Here is a 25388-nt window from a genome sequence, read left to right on the forward strand (position 1 = left end):
TCTGCCTTTGACGTCGCGTGTTGCGCAGCGGATGCCTCAGCTGAAGATACGCTTGAGGAGAGAAGAGCAGAGGTTGAAAGAATAGGAGCAGTACCAGGCTGAAGAAATAGAGGATGATCAGATTCACGAATCGGAGGATGTGTTCGAGGGTCTGTATGAGGCAAGCGGACTGGACACCACCCCGGAGTGGGACTTTGCTTCACAGAAAGCTTCCCCCTCGCAGGAACTAGCACCTTACCGTACTGTTGTAAGGAAGGCTGCGGAGCTCTTGGATATGCAGCTGCCTCTGACTGAGTATAAGCCTAATTTTCTCACAGAGGTGCTCCATTCTCTGTCCTCTGTGGTTGAACCACTCTTGCCGTTTAATGATGCTTTGACTGAGCCACTTCTTGAGGTGTGGCTTCTTGAGGTGTGGCGTAAACCTCTTTCTGCTCCTGCAGTTTCAAGGTCGATGTCGAGATGGTACAGGCCTTCTCCTGGGGATGCTATGTTCCTGTTGTCTAGTCCTTCACCTGAGAGTTTGGTGGTGCAGGCTTTATGTACTAAGCAGTCCTTGTGCACCTTCCCACAGGCTCCTGCTGACAGGGATTCCAAGAAATTGGAGCAATCGGCAAAGAAGGTCTTTTCTTCAGCGAGTATGGCTTTGAAGTCCACCAAGGCTACCTGTTTGTTGGGTAGATACATTCATGCCCTTATGGACTCCGCCACACAGCTTCTTCCAAAATTGTCTGAGGAAGATCAGGGAAATTTCATTGAGGTACTGGCAGACTCACAGGCTACGGCTCACCAAGTCATCTAGTCTGGCCTGGACAAGGCAGATTTGGTTGCCAGGGTAATGGGCTCATCCATCGCTACAAGAAGGCATGCGTGGCTCGGTCCTCTGGGATTTCTCCTGTAGTGTGGGCTAGACCTGGTTTGCACACATTGATATGTTAGCATGGCTTATTAGAAGTTTAAACGCCATTTTACCTTTTGCCGCTTTTGCACACAACACTGCATATAGCTGTTTTTGTAAGTTAGGCTGCATGAATATCTTCACATAAGGAAGGCTTGTTTTTTGCATCCCTAGAGTTACATTGTGACCCTAGTCTGCACAGTGAGTGCTAAAGCCTCTGAGGTTATCATAACAAGGTAGCTGTTGTTCGAACTGATCGGCTCATGTATTTAGACACAACACATGGCAGCTGCGAACCATTTGAGATTCTGGCGCCTTTATTATTGCACTGTAGCCATGATTTCCTTTACTTGGAAGATTTTCCGTTTCCAGTGAGACAGAGCTTTTGCAGATCCTGATGTGATTCACTCTTGCTGAGCTGAGCGGTAATGGGGTCCACCGTACAAGCCTAAGAGAATTTCTATATTTTATAAAACTATGCGCCCGATGTAGGTAAATCTCATTTACCGACTCTAGAATACCGAATTTTACCGATTCGGTATTCTAGATTCGGTAAATGAGATGTAGGAAATAATTATGTAATTTTTACCAAATCGATATGATTCGGTAATTACAGAATCGGTATTTACCGATTCGGTAATTGCCATTGATTCCTATGGGCCTTGAGGCCCATAGGAATCTATGTCAATTACCGAATCGGGAAATTCCGATTTGGTAAAATTACTGAATTGTCAAGGGGGACAGGGTGTCACTTTTACACCCTGTTGCACCCCTGATTCTGGCTTGTGTACCATGTGGCACACATACATGCCCTAAGGCATGTTTGGGATTTGGTAAACTTACTGATTCTGTAAATTTACAGATTTAGTAAAATACTGAATCAGTAAATTTACTGAATCGGTAAATCTAGATGCAGGTGGCACTGAAAACCGTGCCACAGGCCCTTAAGAATTCGTTATTTACCACAAAATAATATTTTGTGGTAAATAACGAATTCCAGTGTACATGCACATCTGTGCATGTACACCTGTGCCATGTGGCACACATACATGCCCTAAGGGCATGTATGTGTGCTGATGTGTGTGATGACAGTGGTGAAGGATGAACCTGCCTACAGTTAAATAGGTCTATTCAAGCTTGATAATTTAAAACGGTTTCTATTGAGTTACTACCCAGTTGTGCTACACTTCTTTGCTTTTTTTTTCGATATTTTCTGTGTCCTTATGGCTGACGTTGACATCCCACAGAATAGTAGAATGGCAGTCCGCAACCATTTGCAGACATATGGCGTCACGGTGGATGGTTTGACGATCGTTTTTGTGGTGATTGCTGAGGCAGTGTACCCATTTGAGCTATTCTACTCATGGGTCAAATTTCCTGCTGTAGACGCGAATACTGGTCTGTTTCACGTTTATACTGCCGCAGCCGTCCCTTTGAACTACACCCCATATAGGACATTGGAAGTTCCTATTAATGCTTGGCAGCATCGCGTTTGGTTTGATGGCGTTCTACCCCAATCTTTAATGCCGGTTAGGTTGGGCCCTTTGTCTATTCCAGGGGCCACTTGGCCGACCTTGGTTGGCTATACACCGCATCAACGCCATAACGCAGTCACTATTGAAGAGCTGCGTGTGCTCCATCTCTCTTTGGTTAGAGTGCACCGGGCTCTTGTACAATTTGTGACTTGCAACGTCCAGGTGGGAGAACCTGGTGCTGCGCCGCATCCAGTTGGACCTGCCGGGATCAAAATTATTCTCGTCATGGTGAATTCGGTCATGGGCAAGCGTCCACAGGATAAGGATGATATGCCTTTCTGGCTTGCTGAGAAATTTGACCAACTGGAGGCGGTTTTTCCTAAAAAGACTCCTGTGGAGAAACACAGGATTCTTCCCATAAGTTTGCAGAAAGACTTAATACCAGAGGTAACAGATTGCGATACCTGGGGTAGAAATTGTGCGGCAGTCTATGCTAATTGCTTCGGCACCCTGTCCATGGCTGTCGTCTCCTCCTTCATTAAGCATGTTCAAGATGAACACAGGGCAGAGGTGGCTGCTGAATTGGGAATGAGACTATTTGGAGTGTTTGACGTAGTTTCCGATCTCGTCCTTGCTAATGTTAAGGGGGATGCGATAAGCTTCAAGGTGTCAATACTTTACACGATGTCCCAGATGCAGATAAACCCTGTCAGTTACCAAAATTATTACGGCAGCTTATAAGCCCATTGGCCGTAATAGTTTGGGTGTTAAGCCTTTTGCAAAGGCAGCGCAAAAGCAAACTCAAGCGGCGAAGTCTGACAAAGGTGATCGCTCCTTTGTTCCGAAACAGAATTGGAGTAAGGATAAGAAACAGGGGAAACAGAAATAGAAAGAGGGGTCGCTTCCTGCTTCACCAATACCTGGGTACACTGAGCTACTAAGTCACCTGATCGTTTTCAGGTTCCTGAAAAACGTTCTCCTCGCTCTTTGCAGGATACATCCGTTTTATCCACCGGTGGAGGAGTAGACGGCAGCAGAGGACGGGGTACAAGACAAGAGCAACCCTGCAAGACTGACGGTAAAGGCAAGTAGGACGACTTGCCACGTCAGAGGCCCCAGTTTCAGAAGAAGAAGAAAGTTGCTTCTTTAACAGCAAGATATGCCACAGATAGTGAGAACACAGCTTCGGAACCTGACATGGGCGCTCACGCTGATGGACAGCGGGGCGTTGATTACCATAGTGCGAGAGGCGCTGCATCCACTACTGAAGGTGACAGCGACTGACACGTTTGTTGTTGTTGAGACAGCTGACACTAGAGTGGCTCACCCTGAAAGGCTTTTTGAAATTGACCTTTTGATTGAAGGTGACATACAACGTACTATAAAAGGGGTATTTTGGGATAATCTGACTACTACTTATGACATTTTGTTGGCGGAGGTCGACTGGCTCCCACCTTTTGTCTTGGCTGCTCTGCAAGGGGAGGAGGTGATCCTCCCTAGTTTCGCAGACACTGTGCCGAAGGAGCAGGCCCAGCGTTTCGCAGAAGATTGGGCTAAGGTGCTTGCACCAGCTTTGTACCGTACTCACTGTGGTTGGGACAAATTATACCTCAGATATGAGATTCCATTGCGGTCTATGCCTCAGCGACAACCCCAATACCCCATGCGACGTGAAGCAAAAGCTCCCGTTGCAGAGATCCTTGAACAATTGGAATATCAAGGTGTAGTTGAAACGTGTGTGTCTCCGATAAATATTTCTCTTTTTACTGTGACTAAGCCTGATGGCTCGTACTGTTTGGTATTGGATTACCAGCACTTAAACTCTCATTGTCGTACGTGCGTGGTACAAAACACTCACAGTTCTGCCCTTGCGGATAGTCTCGTGCGCAAAAGGGTTAAGACCACACTTGACATATCCAATGGCTTTTTCGCCCACAACCTGTCCTCTATTAGTAGTCAATGGACAGCTTTTACCAGTGGTGGCAAACAAGGCCAATTCGGACATTTGGCTATAGGCTGTAAAAACAGTCCAGGTGTCTTTGCCGCCCGCATAGTCTCTCTTTTGGAGGGACTCGACACAGATGCTTGTTCGTATGTGGATGACATTTATCTCACAGATGACGAGTTATGGCCGCATCTGTGTCGCGTTGACCGCATAATTTGTCAGTTTGCGGACTTCGGTTATAAATTTAACTTTGCAAAATCACACATTGCAGAGTACACAGTGTTGTTCCTGGGCTATGAGCTCAACAATGAAGGTCGAGGTTTAGATCCTCACTTCTTGGAGAAATGCGCACAGCTGCGCACTCCTACAATGCTGAAAAAACGACAATCACTACTGGGCTTTTTGAATTTTGGACGTTTCTACATTCCCGAATACGCCCAGCGTATCAAGCCTCTTTACGCTTTGGTACAACCTACTATTGTGTTTTTATCTAGGAACCTAAATCAATATTGCTATTTTATGCCCTTGTACGGCTATAATCAATAATATCCTTATAATGGCATAAGAATCAGATCCATATTTAGTAAATAGCCCTTGCAGTCCAAAGCACGGCAAAGCTACTTCCTTAGATTCCTAGAGAGCACAACGAGTTCTTTCGACACACCAAACCTCCCGCAACCTGGGAAATCCCCATTTGCTTTTGTTTTGATTTGTCATTGAACTCCTGCGAACACTAAACGAACAGTCAGTTCTTAGTGACATCTTTATTGACGTCTTATGTCCAAACCTTACGTCAAACTCGGCACCTTTCAGGTATAAATATACCAACGTTGCCTTAAGCAAACACACAGTGGTGGTTTTGGAGCCGAGCAGCTATCTACTTGCCCGAGAGCCCAGCTGATGCGAGAGCCCACGGACGCTGCCCCTCCTTTTGACGCACTGAGAGAGACGCTGTCTTTTCTCCTGCCGAGAAATCCAGCTCCGGTGTTCTCAGCCGCCTTCGCGGGCTGCTGGGATATCGAGTCCTGAAAGAGAGATACCAGACCTCCTGCATTCTATTACCCAGGTACGGAGCTGACTAAACCCTTAAAGAGAATTCTTGAGTCAGATTCTTGGCAAAACCAACTTAACTTAAACTGCTACTTATTTACTCCTTCCCACGTATTAGGCTTAGGTCAGGTACACCGGGGTAGGCGTATTTAGAAGCACCAGATGAGTACGTTAGTCAATGTATATATGTATGTATAGATTTTATCCATTTTAAAGTATCTTATGGTAAAGAAACCATAACAATGCTTTTACAGTATTATTTCATAATAATCATTTTACTGTACCCACTTTACTTTACATTAAGTATTGCATTTATGGCAATTCATTTCTCTTGCATGAGAAAGAAGACTGCTCAATAAATTACATCTTTTATTGAAAACGCCCGTCTCTCTTTTCTCTGCACTCTGGTGAAACTAAGTACGCACAATTGACTGAGTGAAATAGCTGTCTATTGTTTTCACACGACTTCAGAGATACACTCTTATTCTGAGGGAGCAAAGTTGTCATGGTATATGGTTGTCAGAAGCTAATCCCTTCTTGTCCATCCAGGGAGGTTGAACTCCTCCTCGTTTATTCAAGAAAGTTTCTAGTGACCTCTGAGCTAGCTGGCAAACCTTAAGTCTAATATAGTCAGTAGAGACCAAGTCGACCTCAGTCCTATGTCTACACTGCTGAATATATTATTCCAATGCGCAGAGCCTATTGGGAATATAGGAACTAAACTACATGGCGCCCAACGTTTGGTAAGGCGATAAAACTAACGCAAGACATTAGAGTAACTCAGTCGTACTTTTTCACGCAGACCCTTTCTCCCGTAAATACTCCAAAAGACGTCTGGAGTGGGTAAAAGGTTAAAATCTGCCGGAACTTAGTAGGAAGAGATTCCTATGTATAGTTTTTGGTTTAGTCAACGTTGAAGGATACAGTGTTCCAAAATATTGTGCACCTAATCTTTGTTTCCTTGAAACTTGATCTGCAAACAAAAACTTTCTGCCAGTAAAATGGGGGACAGTGAAGACGAAAGAGAGGCAGCTAGAATAGCAGCTCGACTCCTAGAGGAGGACACGAGTCTCCTACAGAATGACCCGAATGTTATACTCATTCCGGTCAACATAAGAAAAACTATAACTATTAAACTTATAGAAAACGGACTGACATCACGAGGTGGTACAGTCATATTCGTGGTAGAGGCCCATGAATATCGGCAGACAGAGGGATTCTATTCATGGATAAACTTTCCAGCAGCAAACGCTGTAACACACGAATTCCACTATTACAAAATAGAGGAACCTCCGGATGAATACACTCCTTTCGAAGACGCTGAAATCCCACTAAATTACCAAGAGCACCTGCTCTGGTTTACAGGGGTCCTAAAACATCAAAATCACATAACCAGGCTCGGTCCACTAGGTGAACTTTTAGCCCAGCTAAAAGTACTAATTAAAATACATAGACAATTAGTCCAATATGTAATGCGGACTTCAACAGTCCAACCAGCTATTAACATTCCACAGCTGACCCCTCATCAGAGAAACACAAACAAAATTACACCACGGAACATACAATCATGTCTTGGTAAAACACCCGCAAAACGGGAACAAATTCCATTCTGGCTAGCACAAAAGATAACTCAAATAGAGGCGGTATTTCCGAATACTACCCCTAGTGAGAAACACAGAATTCTGACTATCTGTCTTCCAATGTGGATCGCACCACATGTGGAGGATTGTGACACTTGGGGCACAGTCTTTGCTTCCATTTACACAAAAACACATGGTGTTCCGTCCATAGCGGTAATACCAGATGTACTAAGACAGATTCAAAATGAATACGGTCCAGAACCTGCTTTAACTCTGGGTATGAAATTACTGAAAGACTTCAAGCAGGTCTCGGCTATATTATTAGCCAACATAAAAGGAGAAGCAGCATCTGTGGCGATCCGCCAGAAATTGAAAGAAACAGATATAGCAGACCAACCAATTGAACTTGCCAGAATCATAGAAAAATCCTATGAAGAATTAGGTAGAGATAGTTTGGGTGGGAAACCGGTAAAACCCCAACTAACTGAAAATCCTGAAAAGATATTTATTAAAAATAATCTAAGCACTCCAAAAAAGAGCTGGGATGGAAATAAACAATCCACTCCCAAAGAAAAAAGATTCCAGTCCAGAGGAAGGTCTCCTCGGCGGAGAGAAAGATCTCTGGACCAAGGAAACAAGTCTCCCCGGAGGAAGCCCTCTGAGAAAAGATACAACCTTAGAAATAGGGATAATCTGAAAAAGCCTGATAGATATCAAGATATTGATACACGTCCCTCTCTATCTTTTCAGACTTCCTCGCAGAAATCGGAAAGAAGAGGACGGTCAGAACACAGGTAAGAGCACGTCAAGTCCAAAGACAAGGAACCTGCTCAAAGTAAAAAATTACAATTTCCAAGAAAGAAGGTAGCTAGTATTAAGGTAATCAAACATCCCGAGGATACTGAGGACACAGCTGAAAAACGGAGAGTGGGCCCAGACAATGCTAGACAGCGCAGCAGAAGTGACAATAGCTCGCAAGATCCTGATGAATCATCTGGAGACAGTGGACACGAATGAATACATTCAGGTGGAAACTGCAGATACCAGAGTTAGAAACCCTCATAAAATATACAAAATAACATTGCGTATAGAGGGAGATAAGACTAGGAAAGTAAGGGGTCTGTTTTGGGATAACCTTTCGAAAGGCTATGACATCCTGTTAGCTGAGAAAGACTGGCCACCAGAGTTTGTCAGGGAGTGCCCTCATGGCGAAGAAATGATTATGTCTGCCTTCTCAAATCATATTCCAATTCATAGAAAATACACATATGCAAGAAAATGGGCAGTAGCCCAAGCTCCTGCATTATATAAAAATCATGTAGGATGGGATGAGGACTCCCCTCCTCACAAAATCCAGTTAAAATGTCAACCCACTGCACAAAGGCAGTACCCAATTAAGCAAGAAGCTAAAAAACAAGTCAGGGAGATCTTAGATCAGCTTGAATACCAAGGGGTGATAGAAACATGCACCTCTCAAATGAACAATCCTTTGTTTCCTGTCTCCAAGCCAGACGATTCATATCGTCTAGTCTTGGACTACAGACACCTTAACTCATGTTGCAAGACATTTGCAGTACAAAACTCACACAGTGCAGCATTAATTAATATTATCGTTCGCAAAAAATACAAAACAACATTATACATCTCTAATGGATTCTTTTGTCAAAATATTGCACCTGAAAGCAGGTATTTAACCGCTTTCTCAACAATGGGGTCACAGAAAAATTTCTGTCGACTCCCACAGGGATTCAAAAATAGCCCAGGATTATTCTCAGCAAGGGTAACAGAGTTACTACAAATATATGATGATGAGGCATTATCTTATGTCGATGACATCTATCTCACAGATAATGACCTGGATACTCACTTGAAAAGAGTGAACACCATAATACTTGGGTTCGCAGCAGAGGGTTACAAATTCAACTTTAAAAAGTCACGAATTGCCCATCTAACTGTCCTGTTTTTAGGATATGAATTATCAAGGGAAGGCAAACGCCTAGCAGACAAGTTCTTAGAGAAGTGCGCTGTACTCCAAGCACCAAAAACGCTGAAGAACTTACAATCAATACTAGGTTTCCTGAATTTCGGAAGAACTTACATTCTAAATTATGCAGAGAGGGTTAGACATCTCTATGAATTAATAAAACCTGATTTTAAAGCAATCAATTGGACTCAGAAACACACAGAAATTTTGCAAACAGACATGTTAGCTAAAACAAAATTACAAACTCGCGACAACACACGCAACCTTGTAATCCGAGTCATCCCAGGAAGATGCGGATTCACGTACCTGACCTCTAATGAGGGAGAAACTGTACCAATAGCTTACAAATCACATTTGTACCCACAAGCTGAAAAAACATTCAGTCTTACAGAAAATATTGTAAATGCGGTTCAAACTGCTGTAGCAAAGGAAAGAGCCCAAGCCCAAGGCAAAAGAATAACTATTTATACAGCAGAATCAGCACTTTAGGCGTAATTAAGCCCAGTTAATCTAAAAACGGTGGCATTAGATCCAAAATGGATACAGGGGGAAAATTCTCTTGCTGCAGAAGACGTGAAATACTATTTTGACCCGCACATGAAAAAACGGAAGGATCTAAAATATGAAGAAGAATATCCTCTGCCAATCGAAATTCTGCCTCTCCAACAGTACTCTTGTGTAATCTATATGGACAGATTTGCACAACATTACGATGTCGATAATAAATCCTACAATGAGGCGTACGCTGTGGTAAATTCAGACCAAAAATAACAAAAACTGAATCACTGAGAAACTGTTCGGCTCAGCGAGCTGAAATCAGATCTTTAAAGATGGCGCTTGAAAATGCCGATCGTGAATTCCCGACACTAATAGTGTGCGATTCACATTTCTGCGTCAAATCTTACAATAATGACTTGCAGAACTGGGTTCAAAACGATTACAAAGATGACACAGGTGCCACATTAAAGCATAAGAAGCTTTGGGAACAGGTAGTTCTTTTGCAGAAAGAACTACGAAAGACTCACGTGATACATACACTGAGTCATCAACATGATGACGTTCACGTTGCAGGGAATTCATTGGCTAATACAGCCACAGCGGAAGCAGCTCAACCGGCTTCCGTAGCCACAAAAAAGCGTTCAGAAAAATACATAGATGGGGAATCCATGCTGGCGGTAAAAACGAATTCAAAAGGCGACTGTGCAGCACTACCCGTGAACTATCCATTCAATTATACATACATAATTGATGCAAACTCCGTTCCTTTTGCTCGAATCCCTGGAGTGAGGGATAGAGTAATTCCAAACACGAACAGGAGAATCTTCTTAATAGTGGACGCACACATGGGATTGGGTCTAAGGCACCAAGAGATCAAGGAATCTCTGAAAGAATTACAATCAGAATACTGGTGGCCGGGGATGAGCCTGCAACATTACAAATTTGCAAAGAGCTGTCCAAACTGCAACAGAGATCGCAGTAGCGAACCGACCGGAGTATTGCCATGGCCCTTCTTGTAGTTAGCATAAGGCTATCTATACGTAAAATCCAGCGTCCCATTAATTTCTTTTTAAGACTAGATTCACTTAAAAATGCAGACACCAGCGCTCGGCTAACGCCAGAACTGTTATAAAAGATTTGCGAGTCTTTATCGGCACATACGCAATTGGCATGCTACATTCTGACCAGGGTCTAAGCATGGGCGGAAAATCCGTTCCGCTGGCGAATTTTGCGGATTTTCGGTAAATTCGCAATCCGCGAACTCTCGCGAATTTACCGAAAATCCGCAAATTCGCACGCAGCGGATTTTTTTGCTTGGTGGTACAATATTGCAGCGTGCAGCGTTCACTTACCGTCATTCAGCATTTGCCGAGTTGTTTTTCTCGATATTTTGCGAGTGGTGCGCCATTTTGGATCTTGCTGCGGGATCCCGCGGGAGTTTGGCGACGCATCGCGAGAGTTCGCAATTGCGAACATGTAGATGCGGCAGGCAGCAACAATCTCGCACTCGCGAAATTACAAAATTTGCAATTCTGCCCAAGAAATCCACCAGCAAGCAGCATAAACCTTCGGAAAATGATGATTTTTATCGGAATAACTCTTCAGGTTGACATTTGCCTGCACTTTTTTGGATTTGAGGCCTTTTTGACTTTCTTTGGATCACTTTTGGATTAGAAATCAACTTTCACAAGTAAGTTTATTTGGGGCATTACAGTTGCTGTTCTGCAGAAAAACGAGTTTTGCAAAACTGAAAGCACTCAGCAGGTGCAAAAGTTCACTCATCATTAGTAACCATTCCCTGTAGTGCTTCCTGAGGGGCCCCTCCAGAATTCAGTTGCCTACGTTTGTTTGGGGCATTACAGTTGCTGTTCTGCAGAAAAACGAGTTTTGCAAAACTGAAAGCACTCAGCAGGTGCAAAAGTTCAAAGTCATCATTAGTAACCATTCCCTGTAGTGCTTCCTGAGGGACCCCTCCAGAGTTCAGTTGCCTACTTGCAACTATTCTATGACCCTGCTCTGACCCTCACAGCAGGCTCATAGAATAGCTACAAGTAGGCCACAAGGTCCTGGGGAAAAAAAATTGCACTGCAACAGAAAGCAAATTACAGATAAGGAAGCAGGTGATAGACAATAAGTTTAAATTCAGTGACACATTAGTCAACCCCAAATTAATTCATGTCAGTTGAAGCAGGGCAGGTGTGCTTGCTTTTCCCCCCATAATCTACAGTGATGAATCAGAGGGTGGCAGTGATGTACCAGAGGGTGACATGGGTGAATCAGAGGGTGGCAGTGGTGAAACAGAGGGTGCTGTGAACCTGTGATGATGAACCAGACGTAGAAACAACAAAGTCGCGACCGTTGCGAGCCGACAAGTAAGTTCGCAATTGCGAACTGGTACAAAACCCTCGCGAACTGGCAGAAACCCTTGCGAACACAAAAAAAAAATTGCGAGATTTTGCGGATTTTGCAGATTGCGAGTTCGCAAATACGCAAATTCGCGAACGCCAGATTTGCAAAATTCGCCCATGCTTACCAGGGTCCTGCTTTTAGCTCTCGAGCTTATAAGGAGGCCATGACCAGCATGGGCATTGCATTGCGGTACTCTTGTCCATTCCATCCTGAGGGAAATGGGATTGTGGAAAGAAAAAACCGGGACATAAAGCAATCTATAACGGCGAAGGTATTAGGTTCGGTCGATGGGTGGGTCTAACATTTAACAAGTGTCCAACGTAGTCTTAATAATCTGCCAAGAAATTCTCTAAAAGGTTTCAGCCCGTACGAACTATTGTTCGGTACTAAAATGCATATTCAGGACTTAGATAGTCAGACTTCAGTGGTAGAAAGAAAATGCTTTGATATCAAAGATCGTTTGGCTGTTTTACAGGACTTAAATGAAACAAGAAAAGCCCTGAGCAACATAAAGTTAAAACAGCAGCCAACAGCCACTGAAGAAAAACCACCTGTCCCAGCAAGGCCTGTCTGGATTCCAAAGATTGGGGATCTGGTCAGAGAGAAGATCGCGGTGAAGAAGGAATTTGGGCCTTCTTACAGAAAAGCAGTACCTGTCTTAGCTGTCAGCGGAACAAGATCAGTTGTACTACCGCCCCTTGCTGGTAAAAAGGAGAACCGAGTTGTATCCATCGACCTGGTAAAACCACAATCATGTGGCCAATAATAAGTAGTAGGCCCAGTGGACTCCCAAGAAATAGCAGAATACAAAAATTTGCTACAATCCAAGAGGTTCAAACTGAGAGACTAATCACATTTGATAAACCTGCAGTGAATAAAGAAGGACTATGCAACAATGCCATGGAACTTGTGCCTCTTGAAACCCAAATTGCAACAGTTCGTCAAGAAACACCTGTCTTCAACGATGTAGCCTCAGACTATGCTAATGAAAGAAAAATTAATAAGCAAAGGAAAATTCGGAAGCAATTCCTACAATTGACAGAACTGCATCTGGCTACTTCATCAATTTTGATAACTTTTCTGAAGATCAAAGAGAACCTGAAGAAATGCCAACAACAAAAACTTTCAAAGATAAAGTAATTAAACTCTTTCACCAACTCAAAGAAACCTATCTGATTTCTCCATGGATTGAATTTTGGATTGTGTTAGGTGTACTTTTCCTACTGCTTTGGCTAATCATGGTACTTTGTTTGGGAAAATTCATTGAGGGAAAATACAGTACAATGGACACAGCAAGTCAGAACATCAACTTGGTCCTAAAGCCACACAAGTCATCTCACATCGAGAAAAGAGAACTATCATCAGTGAATGTCACAGCCATTCCAATACCCGGTGGGGTAGCTTGGGACAAAATGGATTATGAAATCTATGGCCCGGTTGAACTCTTGAAATATCCACATCAGTTCAAGGTTTCATTAAGTGACTTTGTAAAACCAAGTGCATTCTCTGATGATTGGGACTTTGAAAGCATAAATAATATGATGTCAGATTTAGTAATGTCAGCAAAATTTACAGAACATGATTACTTACAGGGTTCGTCGAATTATGAACAAATGTACTGCTACAATCACTTTGCACATCATTATTTACATAAATCTGCTCAACCTAGAAATGTTTTTAAGTATAAGTAATGGGAACATTGTGCAACACCACCTAAAAGCAGTTTGAAAACATTTTATGAGAAATTCCCATACTTTTCAGGGTTTAACACAAGTGATGCAGAAACGTTTTATTTTAAACTGTTAAAAAAGACAGGGATAAAAACGATGTTGACAAATACTAAATTGATCTATTCTGAAATATTTTATGAAAAAATGATTACATTTGGTTTTGATTTCTGGAACAACAACATTGAAACGAAAACCATCTGGGGTACAAAAAATTGGCAGGTTCAAGGTTTAGAAGCATTATTTAGAGCCTGCATGATCCCAGAACAAATAATATTTTTGAATGGCACCATTCAACAGACTACTTTTCTTGGCCTAGCTAAGATTAAAGACTTAAACAAACCGTCTATTCCAAAGCCAATACCTGATAGTAATACCACTACAGATGTTGAGATAGACGTATCCCACATTTTACACCAAAAAAGAACACATCCTGATTGGAAAAAGTGGTTGATCTGGCCAACAGACACAAATAACTGTCAAGATTGATCCCTGAACAAAATACAGGGGTTCAAAATGACCAGACCAGACCCTAGATACTCCCAGAGACAACATCCAGGGATAGTAACAACATACAGTGTAGGGAAACTATGCCTTCAGTGGCTACAGACATCCACACTGGCGGAAATTAAGCAACACTTGACTTTAATTAAAGACGGTGCTGACTTGCGTGATTTCATAATGGGACCACGCAAACAGCATCTAAAACGTTTCATAGTGGCCGGTATATACGCTGCATACAGCGAAGCTTGGAAAGTAACTCAAATTGAGACAGCAGAACAAATACGAGAAATTGATCGTATTAATTTGGAAAAATCACTTTCTGTTGTGGACAATGGGTTAATGACTCTGTCCTCCAGAATATATTCACTGGACAGTATTGTATCATCTGCTATCGATATAATAGATCAGGACTTACTAATGTTACAACACGGTCAGTCCCAATTACGTTCTATTGTACAGCTCGGCTGGACGTTGCAAAATCTGCGTTCAGGCTACGTGCCATGGCGTTTGATAAACACAACGTCACTATTCTCTATCTTTAACCTTACTGATAAACAAATCAGTTTGGCACAAAAAGGAGCAGACTATACGATTCTGAGCATTGAAAAACTTGAGAGATTACCATTGACAATGTCAGAAAGACCTGTCATTGAATGGATAATACACGGAATAATTACAATTCCGATAACAACTTTCCAATTTAAATACTGCCAAGAGTATATACCAGCGGGCCAGTATGAAAGGTTGGGTAAAGGGTACATTAGGTCATCATGGAAATTTGCTTAAACACACACATGTTATAGTGAAAAGAAACAAAATGTATTTCTTAGTGGTAACAATTGTAAACAATCACTAAGCAGTATACTTCTGTGCCAAGGTATTAATTTGCATGGGGCCTGTGAGGGGACTTCAAATAACCTTTCATGTCTCCAGCACGGCACACCTGCAACACAAATAGAGCCATTCGTTAGACGGCTTTCTAACGGGAGCTATATTCTAATAATGGACCACAGCTGTTGTGGCATGGTGCCAGGGAAAGCCTGTCTCGTAATCGTTAGTTCCATGGTCACTTGCTTTATGCAAGTATTGTATCCAAACAGCTCTCCAGATACGGAGGCGACAATTTGGCCTTCTTTGAATATCTCTTCTATTCAAATTGATACTTTAAGCAGAATGAAGTCTGTTCTATTACAGGCAACTGTGCCTTTAACGTCATCTAAAGAAACGTATGATCTTCTGGTTGCAAGCAGAGATACATACCCTTTTATCAACAAATTGCCCCGTTCATTTCGTAGAAATGCTAAGCCAAATCCTAAATATGTCTAATATCAGTGGTATCCCACATATATTTAAGACAATTTTTTCTGGACTGTTAACACCCTTCGAAACAGTTCTGGGTATTTCTCCCCAATTTTATCCATTCCGTCTTTGGCGGCCTACCACTACTTTTGGGACTCGTAGCAGGAATTTTATTTTTGACCTTTCTGCTCCGATATGGCAAGCCAAGTCGCAGACAAGACTCCAGCAACGATGGAAGAAACGATTCTAGCTATACGCTATCGGGACCGCATAACTAAAGTCCTTGGATTAGCCCGGCTAAGAGATCTGAATATGACCTGGTTTCTTTCATTCAGACCAATCTGGCAAAATTGCATCCTACCTGTGCTTCGATGTATGCTATGCGGAGAAGAATGCGTGTTGGACATCTGTCTTACACTACCCTCAGCAGTACCATTGGATACAGATACTTTGCTAAGTCCTGTAACGGCTCATGCATCGTGTTGTCCCCAGCGGCTACCTATTCTGATGACGGCATTCGTTGAGACTTCACCACTACGATTAGGTGGCAGTGAAGTACGAGATGAGAGCAGCATCACCCAGGTACGACCTTCTGTGAGGATTGCTGATCCTGACATCGATGATAGCAATCATTCTCACGACTGCACTGTTGCGGCACTTTCAAACTTGGTCGAACTTTCACCTGATGTCGTAGACCAATTTCTGGCGAGTCTGTCTGAAATGATGTTCTCCCCTGAACAGAAAGAATAACATTTAAGCAATGAGCACACATCGTTCCCCTGAACTCTGAATTCGGCCTTCAGCTTCGATAAACAAAAGCTACTGAAAACATTTGGAACTATTTTTCCCCATAAAGCGAAATTATTTTTTTCAAACTTCCAAAATATTTACCTTTTTCTGGCACATGTCCTCTGCTTAAAGAAGAACTATTCTTAAAGAACAGAGCTTCGATTTTTAGGAACTCTAGAGACAATATATTACCTCAGCCTCTAGCACATTTACAGCAACTGTATTTATATGTGATGGAATGGTCTCAACCTTCTTTTCTGTATTAAGAGCCATTTCATGTGTAATTTTTGCAAATCGTTCAGCTAATATATATAAGCATGTTTAACTGAATGATTACACTGCTTGAAAAGCATACAGTACCAATAATCATTTTCGTGTATTTCACATACACCATTTTGAATGCAAAAATTTATTTTGGGGTAGGTTGTAATACACATGCACCTTTAAATGTTTACTATTGCTTAGTTTTAGTAATGATGGACATTAGATCGTGGAGTGGGTATTGTGTTTTTATTGAGGAACCTAAATCAATATTGCTATTTTATGCCCTTGTACGGCTATAATCAATAATATCCCTATAATGGCATAAGAATCGGATCCATATTTAGTAAATAGCCCTTGCAGTCCAAAGCACGGCAAAGCTACTTCCTTAGATTCCTAGAGAGCACAACAAGTTCTTTCGACACACCAAACCTCCAGCAACCTGGGAAATCCCCATTTGCTTTTGTTTTGATTTGTCATTGAACTCCTGCGAACACTAAAGGAACAGTCAGTTCTAAGTGACATCTTCATTGACGTCTTATGTCCAAACCTTACGTCAAACTCTGCACCTTTCAGGTATAAATATACCAACGTTGCCTTAAGCAAACACACGGTGGTGGTTTTGGAGCCGAGCAGCTATCTACTTGCCCGAGAGCCCAGCTGATGCGAGAGCCCACGGACGCTGCCCCCCCTCTTTGACGCACTGAGAGAGACGCTGTCTTTTCTCCTGCCGAGAAATCCAGCTCCGGTGTTCTCAGCCGCCTTCGCGGGCTGCTGGGATATCGAGTCCTGAAAGAGAGATACCAGACCTCCTGCATTCTATTACCCAGGTACGGAGCTGACTAAACCCTTAAAGAGAATTCTTAAGTCAGATTCTTGGCAAAACCAACTTAACTTAAACTGCTACTTATTTACTCCTTCCCACGTATTAGGCTTAGGTCAGGTACACCGGGGTAGGCGTATTAAGAAGCACCAGTTGAGTATGTTAGACAATGTATATATGTATGTATAGATTTTATCCATTTTAAAGTATCTTATGGCTAAGAAACCATATCAAGGCTTTTACAGTATTATTTTATAATACTCCTTTTACTGTACGAACTTTACTTTACATTAAGTATTGCAATTATGGCAATTCATTTCTCTAGCATGAGAAAGAAGACTGCTCAATAAATTACATATTTTATTGAAAACGCCTGTCTCTCTTTTCTCTGCACACTGGTGAAACTAAGTACGCAAAATTGACTGGGTGAAATATCTGTCTATTGTTTTCACACGACTCTAGAGATACACTCTTATTCTGAGGGAGCAAAGTTGTCATGTTATATGGTTGTCAGAAGCTAATCCCTTCTTGTCTATCCAGGGAGGTTAAACTCTCCTCGTTTATTCGAGAAAGTTTCTAGTGACCTCTGAGCTAGCTGGCAAACCTTAAGTCTAATATAGTCAGTAGAGACCTAGTCGACCTCAGTCCTACGTCTACACTGCTGAATATATTATTCCAATGCGCAGAGCCTATTGGGAATATATGAACTACACTACACTACTTTCTCCAAATCTTGCTGGCTGCCGGCTCATTCAGTCATTTTGCAATCTTTGCAGGCTGATCTTCTAGAATCTAAATTTTTGTTGACTCGTGATCACCACACCAACCTGGTGATAAGAATCGTCCCTGGGGAGGTGGGTTTCACTTACCTGACTTTTCATGAGGGTGACACAGTCCCTATCGCTTACAAGTCACACTTGCACACTTCCGCTGAGTTGCGGTTTCCACTGTGGAATAAGTCTTGACAGCAGTGCAGATCGCGATTCTCAAGAAACGTGCATTGTCGCAGGGAAAACGCATTTTGGTTGTTACTCCATATCCTGCTTTGGAGGTAGTGACGAAAGTGAGTATACCTAATTCTAAAGCTTTGCACCCAAGGTGGATACAATGGGTAATGTCCTTGACGTCTCCGGATGTCACGTTCATTTTCGACGCCTCTTTGCAGACTCAGGAGTTTTTGCAGTATGAATTCCTTCATCCAGCTCCTCTGACCATGCGCCCGCTGGAGGATTTCCATTGTATCATTTACAATGACGGATCAGCACACCCGCAACGGGTTCAAAGCACGCATTTTCAGAGGCCTGCGCAACTGTGGTTGGTACTGGTACTATGGTGAACGGAGAGTTCAAGTCCGATGTTGTGCATACACAGACATTAGGGGACTGTACCGCCCAGTTGGCAGAGCTTCGTGCTCTGATGCTTGCATTGAAGTACGCAGATCCTAGTGTGACTACTCATGTCGCAAGTGACTCTTACTACTGTGCTCAATCATACAATGACAATTGGAAAGGAAGCACCCCATCCACGTCGAAGAGATGCACCAGGGCATGGCACTCTGAGCGGCGCCATTGTGCAAAGGCAGTCTCCCCTAACCCTGGCCCAAACTCTGGCTTGCCAAACAGTAGAGTTAAGGGGAGGGGAAGGTTGTCAGGTCATGTCTAATGTTGGTCTGGTCCCATGCTACCATTGTTGTTTGCGTTATGGGGTACAAATGCAGGTTCTGAGGCCAGAGTGACTTTCTAATGAAGGGAACACTCTGGAGTGGCATACATGCCACTGCCCAATCTTGATAGAGCCAGTGCTTTTCGCATTCAGCACAACTCCACTCTACGAGGTTCCTCAGTTGAGCTGCGTAGTAGTGTAATTGGAGGTCAGGGATCCCCAGCCCGCCCTCATCAGGTGGGAGAAAGCTAATAGCTTTTTTCATTTGCGGTTTAAGACCTTGCCAAATAAATTGCAGAACCTCCACCTGCATCTTGTGAATCAGGCCGGGGGAGGGGCTGAAAGAGGAGCGTTTGGAACAAATATAGGATTCTGATGGATACATCTGCCTGTGGATTCATCACCAGATGAAAATCCCCTGCGCCAGCATTCCGCTGAATCTTTTTCCTAGCTCTCCACGCTGACGAGGTCGTCACAATGCTATGACTCCGCACATGACTCCTCATGACGTCACTGGAGCCATAAGAGGGATGTCAGTTCCCTTTTTCCACGCTGTCGGCGCTAACGGTTTTTCCGAGGTCGTCGACTTCACATGACTCGAAGAAGAAGAGGCATGGCTCTCTGCGCCATTTGTAGAAGGCTATGGTTTTGAGGTCGCCTTCTCCAGCTCCTCGACTTTGTGAAAAGGACTTTGTCTCTCCTTCACCTTTAGTGTCTCCTCAATCGACTCCGACCCACCTTCTCTGGCTCCTCGACATCAGGAAAAGGACTTTGTCTCTCCTTGACCTTCAGAGTCTCCTCAAGCGACTCTGACCCATTCTGCTTCGTACAAGGGTACACTGGCGCAGTCACCGACGCCGAGACCTTCTCCGACTTCGGAATGTTTGTCGAATCCGGCTGATGTGAGGTTCCTTCAGCTCCTGCGGCTCAGCCTATGGCCCTAGCGGTTCTAACTCCAGAGGTGCCACGATTGGATCTCGGACCGGCTCAGTATCCACAATTTCCAGTGCCGGGCTTGGATTCCTCGCATTTTTTAAATGCTATGTATGGGGTGTTTGCCAGGGCGTCATACAGGGCGTCATACTCTTCTGGTGTACCTTCGGGTCCCGTGGGTCCTCTGACATTTAATTTGGGCGTGCCTCACCAATATTCTCAGGCCATTCATTCGACAACGCCGTCCTGGCAGTTTCCGGCTCCGCGGATGTCGACAACGTATGTGCAGTCCCCGACTCCATCGGCAACCCTTCCTCTCTACTTCGTATGGCGCCGGTTGCTGCTATGGATCTGCCTTTGACGCCGCGTGTTGCGCAGCGGATGCCTCAGCCGAAGATACCCTTGAGGAGAGAAGAGCAGAGGTTGATAGAAGAGGAGCAGTACCAGGCTGAAGAAATAGAAGAAGATGAGATTGATGAGTCGGAGGATGTGTTTGAGGGTCTGTGTGAGGCAAGCGGACTGGACACCACCCCGGAGTGGGACTTTTCTTCACAGAAAGCTCCCCCCTCGCAGGAACTAGCACCTTACCGTACTGTTATAAGGAAGGCTGCGGAGCTCTTGGATCTGCAGCTGCCTCTGACTGAGTATAAGCCTAATTTGCTCACAGAGGTTCTCCATTCTCTGTCCTCTGTGGTTGAACCACTCTTGCCGTTTAATGATGCTTTGACTGAGCCAGTTCTTGAGGTGTGGCTTCTTGAGGTGTGACGTAAACCTCTTCCTGCTCCTGCAGTTTCAAGGTCGGTGTCGAGATGGTACAGGCCTGCTCCAGGGGATCCTATGTTCCTGTCTTCTAATCCTTCACCTGAGAGTTTGGTGGTGCAGTCTTTATGTTCTAAGCAGTCCTTGTGCACCTTCCCACTGGCTCCTGCTGACAGGGATTCCAAGAAATTGGAGCAATCGGCAAAGAAGGTCTTTTCTTCAGCGAGTATGGCTTTGAAGTCCACCAACGCTATCTGTTTGTTGGGTAGACACATTCATGCCCTTATGGACTCCGCCACACAGCTTCTTCCAAAATTGTCTGAGGAAGATCAGGGAAATGTCATTGAGGTACTGGCAGACTCACAGGTTACGGCTCACCAAGTCATCCAGTCTGGTCTGTACAAGGCAGATTCGGTTGCGAGGGTGATGGGCTCATCCATCGCTACAAGAAGGCATGCGTGGCTCGGTCCTCTGGGATTTCTCCTGTAGTGTGGGCTAGACCTGGTTTGCACACACTGATATGTTAGCATGGCTTATCAGAAGTTTAAACACCATTTTACCTTTTACCGCTTTTGCACACAACACTGCATATAGCTGTTTTTGTAAGTTAGGCTGCATGAATATCTTCACATAAGGAAAGCTTGTTTTCTGCATCCCTAGAGTTACTTTGTGATCCTAGTCTGCACAGTGAGTGCTAAAGCCTCTAAGGTTATCATAACCAGGTAGCTGTTGTTCGAACTGATCGGTTTTTAGACACAACACATGGCAGCTGCGAACCAACTGAGATTCTGGCGCCTTTATTATTGCACTGTAGCCATGATCTCCTTCACTAGGAAGATTTTCCGTTTCCAGTGAGACAGAGCTTTTGCAGGTTCTGATGTGATTCACTTTTGCTGAGCTGAGCGGTAATGGGGTCCCCCGTACAAGCCTAGAAGAATTTCTATATTTTATAAAAGTATGCGCCCGATGTAGGTAAATCTCATTTACTGACTCTAGAATACCGAATTTTACTCATTCGGTATTCTAGATTCGGTAAATGAGATGTAGGAAATAATTTGGTAATTTTTACCGAATCGGTATGATTCGGTAATTACACAATCGGTTTTTACCGATTCAGTAATTGCCATTGATTCCTATGGGCCTTGAGGCCCATAGAAATCTATGTCAATTACTGAATCGGTAAATTCCGATTTGGTAAATTTACTGAATTGTCAAGGGGGACAGGGTGTCACTTTGACACCCTGTTGCACCCCTGATTCTGGCTTGTGTGCCATGTGGAACACATACATGCCCTAAGGCATGTTTGTGATTTGGTAAATTTACTGATTCTGTAAATTTACCGATTCGGTAAAATACTGAATCAGTAAATTTACCGAATCGGTAAATCTAGATGCAGGTGGGACTGAAAACTGTGCCACAGGCCCTTAAGAATTCGTTATTTACCACAAAATAATATTTTGTGGTAAATAACGAATTCCAGTGTACATGCACATCTGTGCATGTACACCTGTGCCATGTGGCACATATACATGCCCTAAGGGCATGCATGTGTGCTGATCTGTGTGATGACAGTGGTGACGGATGAACCTGCCTATAGTTAAATAGGTCTATTCAAGCTTGATAATTTAAAACGGTTTCTATTGAGTTACTACCCAGTTGTGCTACACTTCTTTGCATTGTTTTCGATCTTTTCTGTGTCCTTATGGCTGACGTTGACATCCCACAGAATAGTAGGATGGCAGTCCTCAACCATTTGCAGACATATGGCATCACGGTGGATGGTTTGGCGGTCGTTTTTGTGGTGAGTGCTAAGGCAGTGTACCCATTTGAGCTATTCTACTCATGGGTCAAATTTCCTGCTGTAGACGCGAATACTGGTCTGTTTCACTTTTATACTCCCGCAGCCGTCCCTTTGAACTACACCCCATATAGGACATTGGAAGTTCCTATTAATGCTTGGCAGCATAGCGTTTGGTTTGATGGCGCCCTACCCCAATCTTTAACGCCAGTGAGGTTGGGCCCTTTGTCTATTCCAGGGGCCACGTGGCCGACCTTGGCTGGCCATACACCGCATCAGCGTCTTAAGGAAGTCACTATTGAAGAGCTGTGTGTGCTCTATCTCTCTTTGGTTAGAGTGCACCGGGCTCTTGTACAATTTGTGACTCGCAACGTCCAGGTGGGAGAACCTGGTGCTGTGCCGCATCCAGTTGGACCTGCCGGGATCAAAATTAATCTCGTCATGGTGAATTCGGTCATGGGCAAGCGTCACCAGGATAAGAATGATATGCCTTCTGGCTTGCTGAGAAATTTGACCAACTGGAGGCGGTTTTTCCTAATACGACTCCTGTGGAGAAACACAGGATTCTTCCCATAAGTTTGCAGAAAGACTTAATACCGGAGGTAACAGATTGCGATACCTGGGGTAGAATTTGTGCAGCAGTCTATGCTAAGTGCTTCGGCACCCTGTCCATGGCTGTCCTCTCCTCCTTCATTAAGCGTGTTCAGGATGAACACAGGGTGGAGGCGGCTGTTGAATTGGGAATGAGATTCGTCGGAGTGTTTGACGTAGTTTCCGATCTCGTCCTTGCTAATGTTAAGGGGGATGCGATAAGCTTGCAGGTGTCGATACTTTACACGATGTCCCTGATGCAGAAAAACCCCGTCAGTTACCAAAATTATTACGGCAGCTTATAAGACCATTGGCCGTAATAGTTTGGGTGTTAAGCCTTTTGCAAAGTTAGCGCAAAAGCAAACTCAAGCGGCAAAGTCTGACAAAGGTGATCGCTCCTTTGTTCCGAAACAGAATTGGAGTAAGAATAAGAAACAGGGGAAACAGCAATAGAAAGAGGGGTCGCTTCCCGCTTCACCAATACCTGGGTGCACCTGCGAACTTATGAATTGCGCGACTGCACTACTATTAAGTCACCTGATCGTTTTCAGGTTCCTGAAATACGTTCTCCTCGCTCTTTGCAGGATACATCCGTTTTATCCACCGGACGAGGAGTAGACAGCGGCAGAGCACGGGTACAAGACAAGAGCAACCCCGCAAGACTGACGGTAAAGGCAAGTAGGACGACTTGCCACGTCAGAGGCCCCAGTTTCAGAAGAAGAAGAAAGTTGCTTCTTTAACAGCAAGATATGCCACAGATAGTGAGAACACAGCTTCGGAACCTGACATGGGCGCTCACGCTGTTGGACAGCGCGGCGGAGATTACCATAGTGCGAGAGGCGCTGCATCCACTACTGAAGGTGACAGCGACTGACACGTTTGTTGTTGTTGAGACAGCTGACACTAGAGTGGCTCACCCTGAAAGGCTTTTTGAAATTGACCTTTTGATTGAAGGTGACATACAACGTACTATGAAAAGGGTATTTTGGGATATTCTGCCTACTACTTATGACATTTTCTTGGCGGAGGTCGACTAGCCCCCACCTTTTGTCTTGGCTGCTCTGCAAGGGGAAGAGGTGATCCTCCCTAGTTTCGCAGACACTGTGCCGAAGGAGCAGGCCCAGCGTTTCGCAGAAGATTGGGCTAAGGTGCTTGCACCAGCTTTGTACCGTACTCACTGTGGTTAGGACATATTATACCTCAGATATGAGATTCCATTGCGGTCTATGCCTCAGCGATAACCCCAATACCCCATGCGACGTGAAGCAAAAGCTCCCGTTGCAGAGATCCTTGAACAATTGGAATATCAAGGTGTAGTTGAAACGTGTGTGTCTCCGATAAATATTTCTCTTTTTACTGTGACTAAGCCTGATGGCTCGTACCGTTTGGTATTGGATTACCAGCACTTAAACTCTCATTGTCGTACGTGCGTGGTACAAAACACTCACAGTTCTGCACTTGCGGATAGTCTCGTGCGCAAAAGGGTTAAGACCACACTTGACATATCCAATGGCTTTTTCGCCCACAACCTGTCCTCTATTAGTAGTCAATGGACAGCTTTTACCAGTGGTGGCAAACAACGCCAATTCGGACATTTGGCTATAGGCTGTAAAAACAGTCCAGGTGTCTTTGCCGCCCACATAGTCTGTCTTTTGGAGAGACTCGACACAGATGCTTGTTCGTACGTGGATGACATTTATCTCACAGACGACGAGTTATGGCCGCATCTGTGTCGCGTTGACCGCATAATTTGTCAGTTTGCGGACTTCGGTTATAAATTCAACTTTCAAAATCACACATTGCAGAGTATACAGTGTTGTTCCTGGGCTATGAGCTCAACAATGAAGGTCGAGGTTTCGCTCCTCACTTCTTGGAGAAATGCGCACAGCTGCGCACTCCTACAATGCTGAAAAAACGACAATCATTACTGGGCTTTTTGAATTTTGGGCGTTCCTACATTCCCGAGTATGCCCAGTGTATCAAGCCTCTTTATGCTTTGGTACAACCTACTTTCTCCAAATCTTGCTGGCTGCCGGCTCATTCAGTCATTTTGCAATCTTTGCAGGCTGATCTTCTAGAATCTAAATTTTTGTTGACTCGTGATCACCACACCAACCTGGTGATAAGAATCGTCCCTGGGGAGGTGGGTTTCACTTACCTGACTTTTCATGAGGGTGACACAGTCCCTATCGCTTACAAGTCACACTTGTACACTTCCGCTGAGTTGCGGTTTTCCACTGTGGAATAAGTCTTGACAGCAGTGCAGATTGCGATTCTCAAGAAACGTGCATTGTCGCAGGGAAAACGCATTTTGGTTGTTACTCCATATCCTGCTTTGGAGGTAGTGACGAAAAGTGTGTACCTAATTCTAAAGCTTTGCAGCCAAGGTGGATACAATGGGCAATG

General features: G+C 44.0%; 1 protein-coding gene across 1 annotated transcript in view; it reads left to right on the forward strand.

Moving 5' to 3' along the window:
* The window catches only part of LOC147679786 (myoferlin-like), a 3853508-nt gene that overhangs the window by 2229773 nt on the left and 1598347 nt on the right, over nt 1–25388 (forward strand). The window lies entirely within an intron of this gene.

The sequence above is a fragment of the Lissotriton vulgaris genome, chromosome 11 (genome assembly GCF_964263255.1).
Source record: "Lissotriton vulgaris chromosome 11, aLisVul1.2, whole genome shotgun sequence".
Classification (NCBI taxonomy): domain Eukaryota; kingdom Metazoa; phylum Chordata; class Amphibia; order Caudata; family Salamandridae; genus Lissotriton; species Lissotriton vulgaris.